Here is a 17,392-nt window from a genome sequence, read left to right as displayed (position 1 = left end):
ATTGTTCTTCGTATCATATGCTATCGTAGTGCAACCCTTGCATATCTAGCCGCCCTCACACCTATCTCAGGTGTGGGGGCGGCACCCCGCTTGATCATTATTTGGTAGATCTGATCCGTTACGATTGCTCCTTGTTCCACAAGGATTAGTTTAATATCTGCAATAGTTAGGCCTTACAAGGGGCTGGAGGATCCAGCGGCACGTAGGGTGTCGTTCGTTAGTCCTAGACAGGATGTTCCGGGGATCAACTTCGTGTTGATTTTTAGGCCTTGTCTAGGATCGGCTTACGATCACCGTGCGTGGCCGCGAGGCCCAATCTTGAGTAGGATGTTCCGATTATGCGGTGAAAACCCTAAATCGTCGTAGATCTAATTAGCTTTATCTTGATCAAGCAGGACCACCATATATTCGTGCACCCCGTACGAATCATGGGTGGATCGGCTCCTTGAGCCGATTCACAGGATAACCTGAGAGCCGATCGAGGCTCTTATTTAATGTTTACGTGTATGCCATGCAGGAAACTAAGCGAGGCATCCCCATCACCTTCCTGACCAGGTATAGGTCAGGTGGCACGCCCTTGCACTCAGCATCGGACGTGTGACCAGAAGTGCTTTGCGGGCCGTCGCTCGGAGGGACCTCAGCCAGCCGCAGCTCTAGGTTGTTCCGGCTCTACAGTGTTGACCGTCGCTGCCCGCCGGTGGGTTTTGGCAGTCAACACATTCTGGCACGCCCGGTGGGACCAGCTTCTACATCAACCACATCGCCATCTACATCTGAGATGGCGGACGGCACGCCAGTCACCTACGAGGAGCTGCCCGACGAGCTCAAGAAGAGGTATGACGAGATCAAAGTCACCCTCGAAGCCGACCTCATCGGCTCTTTTCAGAGAACCCGTTCCCATGGCATCAGATGGAAGGGGTTCTCACCGCAAGGTGCACTCGATGGGATAGACCTCTCTGCCCCGTCGGAGGAACGCACCAGGTCCCTGCGGCAGGAGATCAACTACTTGGTGGCTCACTCGCTACACCGTCACTCTGAGAACCTGGTCAACACGTTGGAGCGTGTCGCTCTTCGCGTGATCCAGGAGATCATGAGGCACCAGTACTCGCCGTCAGGACCAGCCCTCGGGACGCATCAAGGGGAGTTGCCACTCCAGTCCCGTCCACCGCTGCCGTATGCGTTGGCAGCACCAGAAGTGCCGGCTACACCGGCATTCGTCGTCTACAAGATTGGTGGTGACCCTAGTGACTACCAGTTCTTGCCCGAGGCGCCCAAGGAGATCCCTCAAGGGTACGCGTGCACGTATGTGCCAGATTGTGGCAATCGGGCACTCACAAACCAGGCCACAACATCGGGGACTTACGGGAGAACAGGGAGGAACGTCGGCGACGAGCTTGAGAAGCGACGTGGCTAACTAAGTACGCCACCCCGACGAACCTCCGAGCTCAGCTCTGCGGTTGGCTCGAGCTGGAAAAGCAAGCATGGCTGGCTAAGTACGCCACCCGGCGAATCTTCAGAATTCAACTCCTGCAGCCAGCCACGGCGGATCAGATCGGTACCATACTGAGAGACCAGTTCGGCATGGTGCCGAAAAGGAGGGCAATCGGCTATTCCAAGCCGTACCCCGACGACTACGAGATGATCCCGCTGCCACCTAAATATCGGCTCCCTGATTTCTCCAAATTCAGTGGATCAGATGGCTCCAGCTCCATCGAGCACGTCGGCCGATATTTGGCGCAAATAGGACCGGCTTCAGTGTCGGATCAGCTACGCGTGAGGCTCTTCTCACAGTCCCTCACGGGATCGGCTTTCGGATGGTATACCTCTTTGCCACCAGACTCCATACGGACTTGGAAGCAGTTGGAAGAGCAGTTCCATATGCAGTACCATTCAGAGGCTTCCGAGTCTGGCATTGCCGATCTAGCACAACTACGTCAGAAGCTGGAGAAAGCGTGACGAGTACATCCAGGCGTTTCAGGAATCTTAGGAACCGATGTTATTCGGTTCGTATAAGCTGAAAAAGAAGCGATCGAGTTGGCAGTAGCAGGCCTTGCAACACAGCTCAAGGACATGGCCTCCCAAGCAGATTATCCCTCATTGGCGCACATGGTTCAGAAAGCGTCGCATATGAACAGCGCCACCCGGACTGTACCAAGATAAGTTCAAGCGTGCGGTAGTCCCGGTCGATGCAGAGGAAGACGAAGTTCTGCGGGAGACCAAGAGGTAGCGATGGCTGAATGGACTCGGGGAGGAACCCCCGTGCCCTGCAAATGGGTAAAGCCACCAGGCCCACCCAGGGGATTTGATTTTGACGTGACCAAGACTGAGCAAATCTTCGACCTCCTGCTCAAGGAGAAACAGTTGACGATTCCTGAAGGTCTCAAATTCCCCACGGTGCAAGAGCTGAACGGAAAGCCATACTGTAAATGGCACAACTCGCTCTCCCATGCCACCAACGACTGCAGGGTATGGCGTCAGCACATCCAAGCGGCGATAGAAAAAGGGCGTCTAATTTTCAACCAGTACGCCATGAAGGTCGACGCCCAGCCCTTTCCCGCCGTTAACATGGTGGAGTGCACTTACCCTGAAGGTTGCCAGCCAGGATCCTCGTTTAGCATCAACATGGTAGGACCTGGGAACCACTCTGGCAAAGATGGAGACGAGGGCAGCTGCTCTCGTAGCAAGGACACAGAGGAGGCCGCTCCACGCGATCGGCTCCGTCATGATGGCAAGCGCTACGTCACAGAGGGAGAAGTGAAAAACATAAGATATCAGCGACCCCTCTCTGATCACCTCCTCAACAAGTATGCGAGTCAGTACGACCGACACCGACGATCCAGCGATGAGGATGAAAGAGATCGTCTGGCTAGAGAAGCCAGAAGACATCGTCGGCACGATCACGATGAGGAGGAGCACGAGCGCCGTGCCACGGAACAATCAAGGGAGCAAGATGACAACGCCAGGCACTGGGACTGCCCCTTCTTCAGATACTGCTGGGATTCAGGAATGAGCCGATTGCCCACAATCGGCAATTGCCCAGAATGCAACCAGAAGAAGAAGGAGGCAGCCAACGTGTCTGTGTTCAAGCGCTTAGGGCCTCTCCCGCCACAAAGCAAACGTGCTGAGTCCCCTCGGTGGGCAGATCTCGAGGATTCCGAAGACGAGGGACAGGAAGAAGAAGAAGACAGGTACCACCGTCCAAGGTGGTGCCCTGACGGACTCAGCCGTTCCCAAAAGCGCAGGGTTCAGCGGTTGCGCGGCCTGGAGGAAGCCGAAAGGTTGTACTTGCATACGTTAAGGAAGGCACGGCCTGATCTGGCTGCGAAAGTTCAGTGAACCCTGGATGAAGAGGGTCGTCCACGGAAAATGGAGTGGCGTCCCAGGCAAAAGAAAGCCGATGATGAAACATCGGCTGGCACGAACATGGTGCTCGTCCTTCCGACAGAGCTTAGTGCTCCACGATTCTACGATGCACTCAAGGTGGACGACAGCAGGCGTATCAAGTCAGAGGTTGGGCTGGTTTTATCCACCAGCCTGACCGAATAGCAAGATTAAATCAATGAGCAAATGGGGCGAGGCTGATCCTTGTGATCGGCCCCAAAAATTTATGAAGGAACATTACAGAACCTTCAGTCAATGGATATGGAGGCCGATTCCAGCAATCGGCCAAAATTATCTTCACTACGTGTTCTGCCTGTGTTCAGCGTCGATCCACTGGGCAGCGGCCACGTCGGCAGATGAAAGTTAGCACGAATCCTCGCGGAACCGACGTGCAAGTGCAGTACCCTGGCTAACCATAAAAGCCGATATCTGCAGTCATCTGGCAGATTCGGCTCGGGGGGCATACAGTCAGATAAAGAACATGTGCGGATAAACATGTGTAAACATGCGTGCAGTGAAACATTGGGGGGGCGATTAAGGAAAATCGGCCAAATAAAAAAAAATCTCGGCGCACCGGGCGTGCCAGAATGTGTTGACTGCCAAAACCCACCGGCGGGCAGCGACGGTCAACACTGTAGAGCCGGGAACAACCTAGAGCTGCGGCTGGCTGAGGTCCCTCCGAGCGACGGCCCGCAAAGCACTTCTGGTCACACGTCTGATGCTGAGTGCAAGGGCGTGCCACCTGACCTATACCTGGTCAGGAAGGTGATGGAGATGCCTCGCTTAGTTTCCTGCATGGCATACACGTAAACATTAAATACGAGCCTCGATCGGCTCTCAGGTTATCCTGTGAATCGGCTCAAGGAGCCGATCCACCCATGATTCGTACGGGGTGTACGAATATATGGTGGTCCTGCTTGATCAAGATAAAGCTAATTAGATCTACGACGATTTAGGGTTTTCACCGCATAATCGGAACATCCTACTCAGGATTGGGCCTCGCGGCCACGCACGGTGATCGTAAGTCGATCCTAGACAAGGCCTAAAAACCAACACGAGGTTGATCCCCGGAACATCCTGTCTAGGACTAACGAACGACACCCTACGTGCCGCTGGATCCTCCAGCCCCTTGTAAGGCCTAACTATTGCAGATATTAAACTAATCCTTGATGAACAAGGAGCAATCATAACGGATCAGATCTACTAAATAATGATCAAGCGGGGTGCCGCCCCCACACCTAAGATAGGTGTGAGGGCGGCTAGATATGCAAGGGTTGCACTACGCTAGCATGTTACGCGAAGAACTATGCTAACCCTAACAAATCTATGATAACTACGTTGCTCGCCATCAACAAGGCTTCAGTACGAGCAACGCATGAACAACGTGGAGCTTGTGCTGCCTAGATCGCAAGATGCGATCTAGGCAGCATGTCGCTTACCGGATAGAAACCCTCGAGACGAAGGAGTTGGCGATGCGCCGAGATTGGTTTGTTTGGGTTGAACGTGTGTTGTTGTTTATTCCATAAACCCTAGATACATATTTATAGTCCAAGGGACTTTCTAACTTTAGACGTGCACCTAACCGTGCACGGGCAAAACTCTAACTAATCGACACGTAACCTAATATAATACAGATACAAGGGCAAACTAGCCCAAACTCAGCATAACAGGCCGATTCCCGTAATTCTTCCATGTATATTTCTTCAAGTCCATCTTGATCGCGGCCCACCTCTGACTCGGTCAAATTCTGGTGATAACACATGCCCCCCTGGTTTTGGAATTGGTAATTCCAAAATCACTCTGCTTTCTTTCGTCGGGTCATGTCGTGGCAGAACCGTTGCAGTATCCTTCATCATGATGCCTTGCCTTCTCAACTTCCCCGCGTGACTTGGCAGTTTTTTTTTTCTTTAGGCACCACTTCCTCGGAAACTGCTGTGGCATTGAATTTCCACTATATCCCCTTTTTTTTAACCGCTACGAACAGTTCTTCTCTGCATCTCCTTCGCATTAGCACTCCAAAAACCCTCCTGCGCCACCATGTCTTCTTCCTCCTCTGCCCCATCGGATCTTGCCAGCCAGTCCTCCACGTCCCGTGAGCCGACGCCGGAGTACAACCCGGCGGAGGTCCACGCGGCCAACACCCGCCGCGCCATTGCGGCCGGGGAGGAGTCTAGCCACGACTTCTCCATCTGGTCAGAGGACGACAAGTCCCTGACCGACGGGGAGAGCGACCTCCGCTTCCTCGCCGTTGGGGAAACGGCGGAGGAGAGCGACGACGACAGCTTCTCCTGCGACTTCACCTCTTCCGAGGAGGAGGAGGAACAGGAAGAGGAGGAGGAGGACACCTCCTCCGACGAGCCGCCGGCCAAGCGGTTCTACCCCTGGCCGGGCAACCTCAGCGATTTCGACAGCGACGATGACGCTGACGAAGAAGATGAGGACAATGAGGGCCCGGTCGGCGGCCACTGGAGCGACGACGAGCCCGCCGGAAGCAGCGCCGACAGTGGTGACGATGGCAACGACGAGGGCAGTGACGGCCCGTAGATAGGACCTCTAGAATAGGGCCAGTAGTAGTAGATGGGGCAATGTATCCCCTAGTATTTCCTTTTGAGAGTAATCAGCTCTTCATGTAAGAAATCTCGCCTATCACTGAAGAACTTTTCCCCAATTTGATTTTGCCGATTTCTTCTGAGTTTAATTTAGCCGATTCCTTCTCATACTGACCTTGCCGATTCGCCCCCTTTGCCAATGCGTAATGAGCCGATAGCAACGCATCGGTCCTTTGAAATTCACCCTTCCCTTCTTCAACTGATGATTTTCTAAATCTGGTGGATAATGTAGAATCTTCAGGAAAACCTTTGAATTCTTCCAACCAAACCCAATGGTCCTCTACAATACTCATCATCTATGAAGAAGGTTGCAATGAAAAATCAGCCGATGGTATCCCAATCGGCTCCTTGAACAGAGCAAAACAGAGTATCCACCAGGCCTGCTGCCCCCCGAGCCTTACTCGAGGCGAGAATGTCAGAGAGAATGCGCCAAAGCCGATCCCCTTTCTTCCCTAGACAGCCGATATACCCCTTCTATCAACATGACTGAACTAGTATCAAAGGTTGGAAATCCTCGACAAGAAGGTTCAGAAACCCGGATCGGCTCGAAGCAGCTGAAGAAACTTCCATTGTTTTACTCCTGCGAAGAAGCAGAAGGCGCTACAGTTGGCCTGGATATGGTGGAGATTCAGTAAACCTCGCATAATTCCACTAGAGTCGATGGCTGCGCATCGGCTGCTTCTCAATTCTAAAGTCGATGCCCTTGCATCGGCTGTCAAATTTTTTTTTTTTACTGGCCGATTTTCTCCTATCGGCCCCCAATATTTCATTGCACACATGTCCTCCTGCATCTGTTCCCATGTTCATCGTATTTAGGTGCCCCCCCCGAGCCTTAATCAAGGCAAGAATACCGGCGAGGATGCATAGGTCGCTGATAAGCTTTCTTCTACTGAACGTCGACGTTGATGTAGACCTTGAGCACATAGCCAGTAGGTCTTGGCCTTGTGTAACTGTACTAAAGTCGATGGCTGCGCATCGGCTTCGCTTCTTGCGCAAATTTTTTTTTTATTTGACCGGCTCTATTAGTGTATCGGCTTTGTTTTTCTGAAGTCGATGCCCGTGCGTCGGCTGCATTTGCATACTGTTATCTCCATACGTTTTCTCAAGTCGATGTCTGCGCATCGGCTGTGATGATTTTTTTTTACTGGCCGATTTTTAAATCGGCCCCCACATCTTACTGCCCATCGTCCCACATACTTGGGAAATATTTCTTGAGGTGTTGACCATTGACAGCCACTGGGAACTTTTCGCCGCTCAACTCTTCCAGCATGTATGCATTACCCTTCAAGGCCTGGACAACTTTGTACGGACCGTGCCAATTAGGAGACCATTTGCCATATGCCTTGTCCCTGGTTCCCAATGGCAACACAGCTTCCCATACTAGATCACCAACTTGGAACTCTTTTGGTCTAACCTTCTTATTGTAGGCACGAGCCACCCTGGCTTTGTTCTCCTTAATCTTCTCCAACGACCAAAGCCTAAGTTCTGTTGCGTCCTCAATAGTGTCGCTCATCAAAGCTGCATATTCTTCCGCTGTCAGATCGTTCTGGAACGTGACACGTCTTGATCCAGCCGTAACTTCCCAAGGTAATACGGCTTCCTGTCCATAGACGAGCTGGTATGGCGAAGTCTTTATAGCTCCATGGCACGACATGCGGTAGGCCCATAATGCTTCTGACAACTTCTCATGCCAATCCCTAGGGTTCTCGTCAATTTTCCTCTTGATCAGTTTGATCAGACTCTGATTGGACGCCTCAGCCTGCCCGTTAGCTTGAGCGTAGTACGGGGATGATCGGATCAGTTTAATCCCCATGTCATCGCAGAACTTCCTGAATTCTTTAGAAGTAAAGACCGAACCTCCATCGGTCGTGATAGTTTGGGGAATCCCGAACCTATGAATGACGTGTTCTTTCACAAACTTGATCACATCTTCTGATTTCACCTTTTTCATAGGGACGGCTTCCACCCACTTGGTGAAGTAATCTGTGATAACCAAAATCCATTCATGTTTTTTACTCGACGCCGGATGGATTTTGCCGATCATATCCATGCCCCACCCCCGAAACGGCCAAGGCTTGATGATGGGGTTCATCGCTGATGCTGGTACCATCTGGATTTTTCCGAACATCTGACACGCTTGGCACCCCTTGTAATAATTGAAGCAATCTTCAAGCATGGTGGGCCAATAAAACCCTGATCGCCTGATTAACCACTTCATCTTATGAGCCGATTGATGAGTTCCACAGGCGCCTTCATGCACCTCATGTAAGAGCCGATTAGACTCAGTTGGCCCCAGGCACTTAAGCAGTAACCCTTCCAACGTCCTGTAGAACATATCGTCTCCTATGAGGACATACTTCATGGCTTTGTACCTTATCCGTTTAGATGCCCCCCGAGCCGAATCTTTTAAATAATTGAAGATTTCGGCTCTCCAATCATCCTATTCCAGGAACCGCACTGAACCTCGATCCGTCGATATATCTATATAACGACGCCATTTGTGCGAGATTGTTGGCGTCGGTATTCTGGGATCTTGGGACCCAATTAAAGTTGATGTACCGAAACTGTGTCATCAACTCACGGCACTCCACCCAATATGGGAAAAGCGATTCACTTTCGCACTTATATTCATCCGTGAGCTGGTTAATCACCAACTTTGAGTCTCCAAAAAGTTCTACTGCTTCAGCTCCGGCTTCCAGTAGTAACTCCATTCCCTTACGTACTGCCTCATACTCTGCTACGTTGTTACTGCAAGGGGTAGATAATCTGATGGAGAAGGAGTATTCTGCCCCCCGAGGTGACACGAGCAGAATGCCGATGCCACAACCATCGTCACAAACCGATCCATCGAAGAACATAGCCCATGCACGTACAGATAGTGCTACTATATTGGTGTTGATCCGTTCAGCGATAAGATCGGCCAACGCTTGTCCCTTGACTGCTTTCGCAGGCTGATACCGGAGATCGAATTCTGACAACGCAAACATCCACTTACCAAGTCGGCCTTTCAAAACAGGGGCCGACAACATGTGCTTGACAACATCCGACTTGCATATGACGATGATCTCGGCCGTCAAAAGGATGTGATGAAGCTTGGTGCAGGTAAAGAACAGGCAGAGGCAAAGTTTCTCGACCTCAGGATATCTTGTCTCCGCGTCCAGCATCCTTCTGCTGAGGTAGAAAACGACTTTCTCAACGCCATCGTAGAGTTGCACCACCACCGAAGCTATGGACGTGTCAGCTACTGACAGGTAGATGTAGAACGGCCTGTCTTGCTGGGGCGGAACTAGCACAGGCAGCGTTGTCAGATATCGCTTAATCTCATCAAACGCATGTTGCTGTTCTGCCCCCCAGTGAAACTCATCGTCAGATTTAGTCTTCACCAGCGCCATGAACGGCTCGATTCGTCCTGACAGATTAGAGATGAACCGCCGGACAAAATTGATCTTGCCGATGAGGCGTTGGAGCTCCTTTTTCGTGGTCGGCGGCTGCATGGTACGCACCGCCTCCTGACTTTTCAGGCCGATCTCAATTCCCCGTTCATGAACCAGAAAACCTAGGAATTGACCAGCCGTCACGCCAAAGGCGCACTTCTTCGGATTCATTCTCAGCCCGAATTTCCGAGTTCGGTCTAAGACGCGCCGTAGATCATCCAAGTGTCCCTCCATGGAGACTGATTTGACTACCACATCGTCGATATAGATCTCCACCAACTTGCCGATCAGATCATGAAATATATAATTCATGGCTCGTTGGTACGTTGCACCAGCATTCTTCAACCCAAAGGTCATGACCACGTACTCGAACAAGCCTACTGCCCTGGTACTACGAATGCGGTCTTGTGTATATCTTCCGGAGCCATGAAAATCTGGTTATAACCGGCGTTGCCATCCATGAAGCTCAACACCTTGTGGCCAGCAGCGGCGTTTATCAACGTTTCTGCCACGGGCATTGGATATTCGTCCTTTGGAGTGGCTCTGTTAAGATCTCGGAAATCGATGGCCACGTGCCATCGGCCGTCCTTCTTCTCCACCGGAACGATACTGGAGATCCACTCAGCATACCTGCATGGCCTGATGAATCCGGCGGCCAACATTTTCTCGATCTCTTTCTTGACTTCTTCCAGAATTTCGGCCCTCATCTGACGTGCTCGTTGTTGGAACGGCCGAAATCCTTTCTTAAGGGGGAGCCGATGCTCAATGATGCTCCTGTCCAACCCAGGCATCTCCGTGTAATCCCATGCAAAGCAATCTGGGTATTCCTTCAACAGGGCTATCATCTGTCCCCTGAGCTGTGGATCTAACTTCTTGCTGATAAAAGTCGGTCGCGGCTTATCCCCAGGACCGATGTCGACTTCTTCTAGCTCATCAGCTGATGTAAACCCATACCCTAGCTTTCCGTCACCTGTGAGGTCGACGCCACATACTGGGAGAGCAGGTGATACAGATACTACGGGCCGATTGGTAGCATCGGCTTCTACCTTGATCATCACCAAGATGTTTTGGCGGTGTCGGGGCCGATCGCATGGAGCAGCCTTTTCCTTATCTTCGCTATGAGAGCAGTTGCCCTCGCCTCTATCTTCATTAGGGGGGCGCCCCAGTTCTATCATGTTGATGTTGAACGAGTATCCTGGTTGGCACCTCCCAGGGTAAGTATCGTTAACCCTGTCAACGGCGCGCGACGGTGAATTAGGCATTTCTGGTGCCGCCGATGTGAATGACGACGGTAGACGGGACTGAAGTGGCCCTTTTCCTCGGTAGGTCCCGAGAGCTGGTTCTAATAGAGAGCGCTGATTCTTCATGACCTCCTTGATCATCCGAACGGCGACATGCTCCAGAGTATTCACCAGGCTCTCAGAATGGAGACGCAACGAGTGAGTCACCATGCCACTAATCTCCTGGCGCACGGCCCTGGTGCGTTCCTCCGACGGGACAGATAGGTCCACTCCATCGAGTGCGCCTTCCGGTGAGAACTCCTTCCGCCTGACGCCATGTGAACGGGTTCTGTGATATGAGCCGATGAGGTCGGCTTCGAGGATGACTTTGACCTCGTCATACCTCTTCTTGAGCTCGTCGGGCAGCTCCTCGTAAGTGACTGGCGTGCCGTCCGCCATCTCAGATGTAGATGGCGATGTGGTTGATGTAGAAGCTGGTCCCACCGAGCATGCCAGAATGTGTTGACTGCCAAAACCCACCGGCGGGCAGCGACGGTCAACACTGTAGAGCCGGGAACAACCTAGAGCTGCGGCTGGCTGAGGTCCCTCCGAGCGACGGCCCGCAAAGCACTTCTGGTCACACGTCCGATGCTGAGTGCAAGGGCGTGCCACCTGACCTATACCTGGTCAGGAAGGTGATGGAGATGCCTCGCTTAGTTTCCTGCATGGCATACACGTAAACATTAAATACGAGCCTCGATCGGCTCTCAGGTTATCCTGTGAATCGGCTCAAGGAGCCGATCCACCCATGATTCGTACGGGGTGTACGAATATATGGTGGTCCTGCTTGATCAAGATAAAGCTAATTAGATCTACGACGATTTAGGGTTTTCACCGCATAATCGGAACATCCTACTCAGGATTGGGCCTCGCGGCCACGCACGGTGATCGTAAGTCGATCCTAGACAAGGCCTAAAAACCAACACGAGGTTGATCCCCGGAACATCCTGTCTAGGACTAACGAACGACACCCTACGTGCCGCTGGATCCTCCAGCCCCTTGTAAGGCCTAACTATTGCAGATATTAAACTAATCCTTGATGAACAAGGAGCAATCGTAACGGATCAGATCTACTAAATAATGATCAAGCGGGGTGCCGCCCCCACACCTAAGATAGGTGTGAGGGCGGCTAGATATGCAAGGGTTGCACTACGCTAGCATGTTACGCGAAGAACTATGCTAACCCTAACAAATCTATGATAACTACGTTGCTCGCCATCAACAAGGCTTCAGTACGAGCAACGCATGAACAACGTGGAGCTTGTGCTGCCTAGATCGCAAGATGCGATCTAGGCAGCATGTCGCTTACCGGATAGAAACCCTCGAGACGAAGGAGTTGGCGATGCGCCGAGATTGGTTTGTTTGGGTTGAACGTGTGTTGTTGTTTTTTTCCATAAACCCTAGATACATATTTATAGTCCAAGGGACTTTCTAATTCAGGCGTGCACCTAATCGTGCACGGGTAAAACTCTAACTAACCAATACGTAAACTAATATATTACAGATACACGGGCCAACTAGCCCAAACCTTGCATATAAAGGCCGATTCACATATTTCTTCTGTATATAATCTTCAAATCCATCCTGATCACGGCCCACCTCTGACTCGGTCAAATTCTGGTGATAACACGTAGAAGCAGTTCCAGAAAGAACAGGTGAAGCAAGGGACGCGGAAATCCAAGCAAGGGTAGACAGAGCACGACAACATAGAAGGGAACATCGATATTCTCCAGAGATAGCTGAAGAGGACATGTGTGGGCTGCCATGTTTTACGAGGAGGGTCCGAAAAATTCGGGTGCCTTCAGGGTTCAAGTTGCCCGATAATTTCAAAAAATTCGACGGATTGCAAGATCCTGAGGATTGGCTGGTAGATTATCTCGAGACAGTGAAATTGATAGGCAGAACAAGGGCAACGGCGATGCAAAGTATTCAGGTGCACTTGAGTGGAGCCGCAAGATCCTGGATAAAGAAGCTTCCTTCCGGTTCCATCGACAGCTAGACGGACTTCGAGGACATATTCGTCAAGAACTTCCGGTCTAGCTGCAAAAAGCCTGCGACACTCGAGGAACTGAGGTCCTGTCGACAAAAACATGATGAATCAATGAGGAAGTACATCCAAAGGTGGAACATCATCAAAAACTCGGCAGAGAACATATCGGATGAGAGAGCGATAGATGCGTTTGTGGCAGGAGTTCGACGAGGAGATTTTGTGGAGGACTTGGGGAGAACCAACCCAAGAACAGTATCAGCATTAATGGAGATAGCAAACAAATGGGCAGATGGCGAGGATGCTGTGCAGAATAAACGACACAGGTCACCTGAGGAGGACCGTAGTCGAAATTTGCAAAATAGACGACGATTTTCTCGATTCTCGAGTTACGATCCACCAGGCCAAATTTCGGCAGGGTTTCGAACAAACTTGGGAGGAAGCAACAGAGATAATTATCAACAAAGCAGCGAGCAGCGAAGCGACAACAGAGATGATTCCCGAAATAACAGGCCAAATAATGGGCCCAGGTTCCAGAAGCCTTTCGTGTCCCCCGAGGATATGATGAACGGTCCGTGTCAGATGCATTTTTATGTCGACAATAACGGAAAGAGGCAGTCAGGACACTTGCAGAAGGACTGCCGAAATTTTCAAGCAATGATGAGGTTCGCTGGGCAAGCCAATGCCCAGGCAGCAAGTCGCAATCCCCAGGGACCTAGGAGTGAGATCCACCTACCACCTCCTCCCGCAATTACAGATGAAAATCGACATCAGCTCAGAATAGCGGTAGCACCAGCACCACCTACTTATGTGGATCCTAACTCTCATGGAGCGGTGTCGATGATTCAGAAAGGCAGACCATCCAACAGAGCTCAGAAAGTAATCTCGCGACAGGAGTTCATGGCAGAGAAGATGCCTCCACCAATAGTCGAGTACCTCAATTGGTTGGAACAAGATATTGGCTTCACAATTGCGGATCACCCGCAGCAAGTTCCTCGACCAGGGCAATCAGCGCTTATTTTGCCAGCAGTAATCGCAGGATTCGATGTTTCCCGAGTTTTCATCGACGGAGGAAGCAGTCTAAACCTTATGTATGCAGATACACTAAGGAAGATGAACATATCCCTGGCAAACCTCAAGCCAACGGATACGCGTTTTCACGGCATCACGCCAGAAAAGCCAAGTTACCCATTGGGGAAGATCAATCTCGACGTTCAGTTTGGTACCCGAGAAAACTACAGGATAGAAATGCTGGAGTTTGAAGTCGTGGATTTCCCATCGCAATACCACGCCTTGCTAGGGCGCCCAGCATACGCCAGGTTCATGGCGGTGCCGCATTACACATACTTGTTGTGGAGGATGCCTGGACCTAAGGGGCCAATCACAATTAAAGGCAGCTTCGCACTGGCCGATAAATGTGATAAGGATTTTCATCGGCTCTCAGAAATCTTCAGGATGCAAGCAGAATACATAGAGTCGAGGCTTACAACTGATTACGACGTATTGCCAGATGTAGGGAGGCCTAATAAAGAGTCAGCTTTCAATACTGCAAAGGATTCCAAGGAAGTACAGATTCACCCGACAGACCCAAAGAAAACGACGTCCATTGCAACAAACATGGACCTAGGGGGCAGCGGCTCCTTGGCCCCCCTTCTTCCTTGTGGATGGTGCTGCAATGGTGCTGGTCCTCCTCTCCAAGACGGCTGCTTGGGAGGAGGAAAATTCGTGGTCTCCAAGACCTAGGATTCTCCTCTTTATATAGAAGTTCGGATTCCCGTCGGATTCCCATCATCAGATTTTGGGCTTCAGTAAAACGGGCTTTTTTCGGCCGTCCGGACTCCGATTTGGGCGAATTTTAAGTCCAGATCGATTCTCTCGAAATTCCTCACAACTTTCGTGACTATGCTTTTTCAATATGATGTTGTCTTCGGGTCGCAAACTGACGATCTTTAAAATAAGTTTTCAGACAGATTTAAGGAAAGTTCCAATTCGACTCCAACAAGGTTTTCTTTTTAGTTCTTGTCAATTTCCATGTAATTTCTACACAACAAAGTGTAAAACAAGAACATTGTGCACTTTTGCAACTATTAATAGGTTAGTTCAATAAATGCCATAATATGATATAAAGTGCATATAAAACATGTAGCTATTGGCATAAAACTAGCATGGAACATAAGAAATTATAGATACGTTGGAGACGTATCAGTCGTCGTCCGCGATGTCGTGGATGACGGCGTCCGCCGAAGGGGCCGCGATGGTCGCCCGTGCCTCCGCGAGCTCGACCCTGGCGTCGGCGAGCTCGGCCATGGCGTTGGCGATCTCCGCCCTGGTCGCCGCGAGGCGCCCTTCCGCGCGCTCTGCCGCCTCCGCCACCGCCTACGCAACCTCCGCCTCCGCCGCCGCCGCCTCCAGGTCGAGCTGCTGGGCCTCAACGCCGGCGGCGGCTACCTCCTCCTCCTCCTCCTCCGGGTGGAGCTGGCGGCACATGTGAACAACGTGCTCCCAACTAATGTGGTCGGCCATGGATGGATGGTAGAGTGAGGTGTGCCCGTCGCCCCCACCGGTGTCCACTATAGCGCGCGCGAAGCGCCGGTGAAACTTTCCTATGTATTGGGCACGCGCGTGAATGATCGTCGTCGCGCGAGAACAGTTAATCGCTGGCGGTAGTCCTCGACGGGACGTAAAACACCATTAGCGAGCTTGACGCTATTCCCGGTTAAAAAAATGCATCCGTACCGTTGGAGGTACCCCAGACGCAAACGGTCGCTCTGGGCCACATCGCTTCCACGGGCCGACGCAAACGGACATTTCGGACGTCTGCATCTCTATTCTTACCCTTTTTTTGCAAAAGCGTACGCTGCCCATTAGGCCTCTTGCAGCTTATTCCCTAACATACAATTTACCACCAGATCTTGCCTGCTATCTATGGTTTTCAGTTTGCTAGAAATCCAATTCATGTCCAATGAAAAAGCCGATCCAAGTTGGTAAAATCAGTTCGGCTGCAAACCAAATGAAGGACACATGATTTTGCCAAAATATTGGCAATCTTCAATGGTTGTAATCCAAACAACAAGAGCGTGCCAATTTTTTGGTCATGCCTTTGCTTTAGTCATGCCGAAATTTTGGTAAGACTCGTTGGGGCTCAAACCAAACGCACCCTTAGCCTCTGTGATCTGGAAAAATCTTCCACTCTGCTTCTTCTCCAGCTCCGTCCAACACGGTGGATACTTTTAATTTTTAAATAATTGTGGTACGTATGTGTGTTCTGTAATTTTTTTCTAATATAATTCATATATTAGCCCTAAAATAGACAAGTGTTAGTATGAAAAGTCATTTTCCTCTAAAATCAATTTAGAGTATGTAGATGTTCTTCGATGCGATCTACCCACGAAAGATCATTTCATGATGCATACATCCATACCGCCACAAACATTATGAGGAGACATTTCCTACAAAATTTCCTCCGAGTTTGGCAATCATTGCCTAAACAAAACAAAAATGCAAAAATGCCTACTTTTTTCTTGTATAGAATCATCTAATCCCTTGTTGATGATCTAAGTGTTATTCCATTTCGCCTAGAAAAATGAGCCGACCACTGAATTTTGGTGCTCTTGGTCCGAAGCCTGCTAGTCCGAGAACCACATTTTGCGTGTAGCTTACTATATCCGTTGTTAGGAAACTCTAGTCTCCAGTTTCCCTATATGTCCATGTAATATTGGTTAGTAGGTGATTGTTTCTTTTTTGCTACTATTGCTTTATTTCGCACAATAGCATCTTCAGATAGGGAAATCCTAATTACGATCCCTTTAATTCCCTCTACGAACTACTAATTTCATTTCTTGACCTATTGAATCTTCAAAAATATATGAATATTTATACTAATCTTTTATACTTGTTACACGTGTTTTCGTCTCAAAACTATAGACAGTATATTGTGCTCATTAAAATCGTATTTTAATACAGTTATATTTTGTTTTATCTTTTAATGCATTACACCTTAAAACATATTTAAACCAAATCCTCCAAAATGTCCGAACATATGAAAAACAAAAACAAAATCACATGCCTTCTCCGGTTAATCTATGCCAATGAAACCAATAGATCGAGTATAAGTTTATTGGTTCATCATGAACTATCTTGGTAGAGATTTCTAAAGAGTATGGTAGAAGAATATATAGATAGATGTTTCTGGTTTTTATTAGGTATACATGATTAGTGCATGTTGCATCATGTTTTATCTTATGTTTTTTTGCATTAATTAGTAATGTTAGGATTTTTCCTATTTTATTAGGCTCGTGCCCACCTATCTATTGATTTCACTAGGACCCTAGAAATTAAACCAGGGCACATAAAGAGAATCATCATGATGAAATCATAATTCATGAACAGGTGGATCACACTGATATCATAATACATGAACGAGTAAAAAGAGTGAAATCTGAACGAGGATGGTATACTGATCAAAGAGTTCGCATTACGGGGATCCTAAATCTCACCTCGGCTTTTCATAAGTATCGTGAGACAATTGGGAATAACATTTTTATTAACCCAAGGTTGACTTGAAATTATTCGTATATGTGTTGGCGCAATTATGGACGTCCAGGCCATGTTGCCATGTTGTTTGCTACTCCCTCCATCCCAAAATATAAGGGGCCTAAGGATTAGTGAAAAGTCAACGTTTTTAAAGTTTGACGAAGTTTA

The sequence above is a fragment of the Lolium perenne genome, chromosome 6 (genome assembly GCF_019359855.2).
Source record: "Lolium perenne isolate Kyuss_39 chromosome 6, Kyuss_2.0, whole genome shotgun sequence".
Lineage (NCBI taxonomy): Eukaryota > Viridiplantae > Streptophyta > Magnoliopsida > Poales > Poaceae > Lolium > Lolium perenne.
This window is presented reverse-complemented; position numbering follows the sequence as displayed.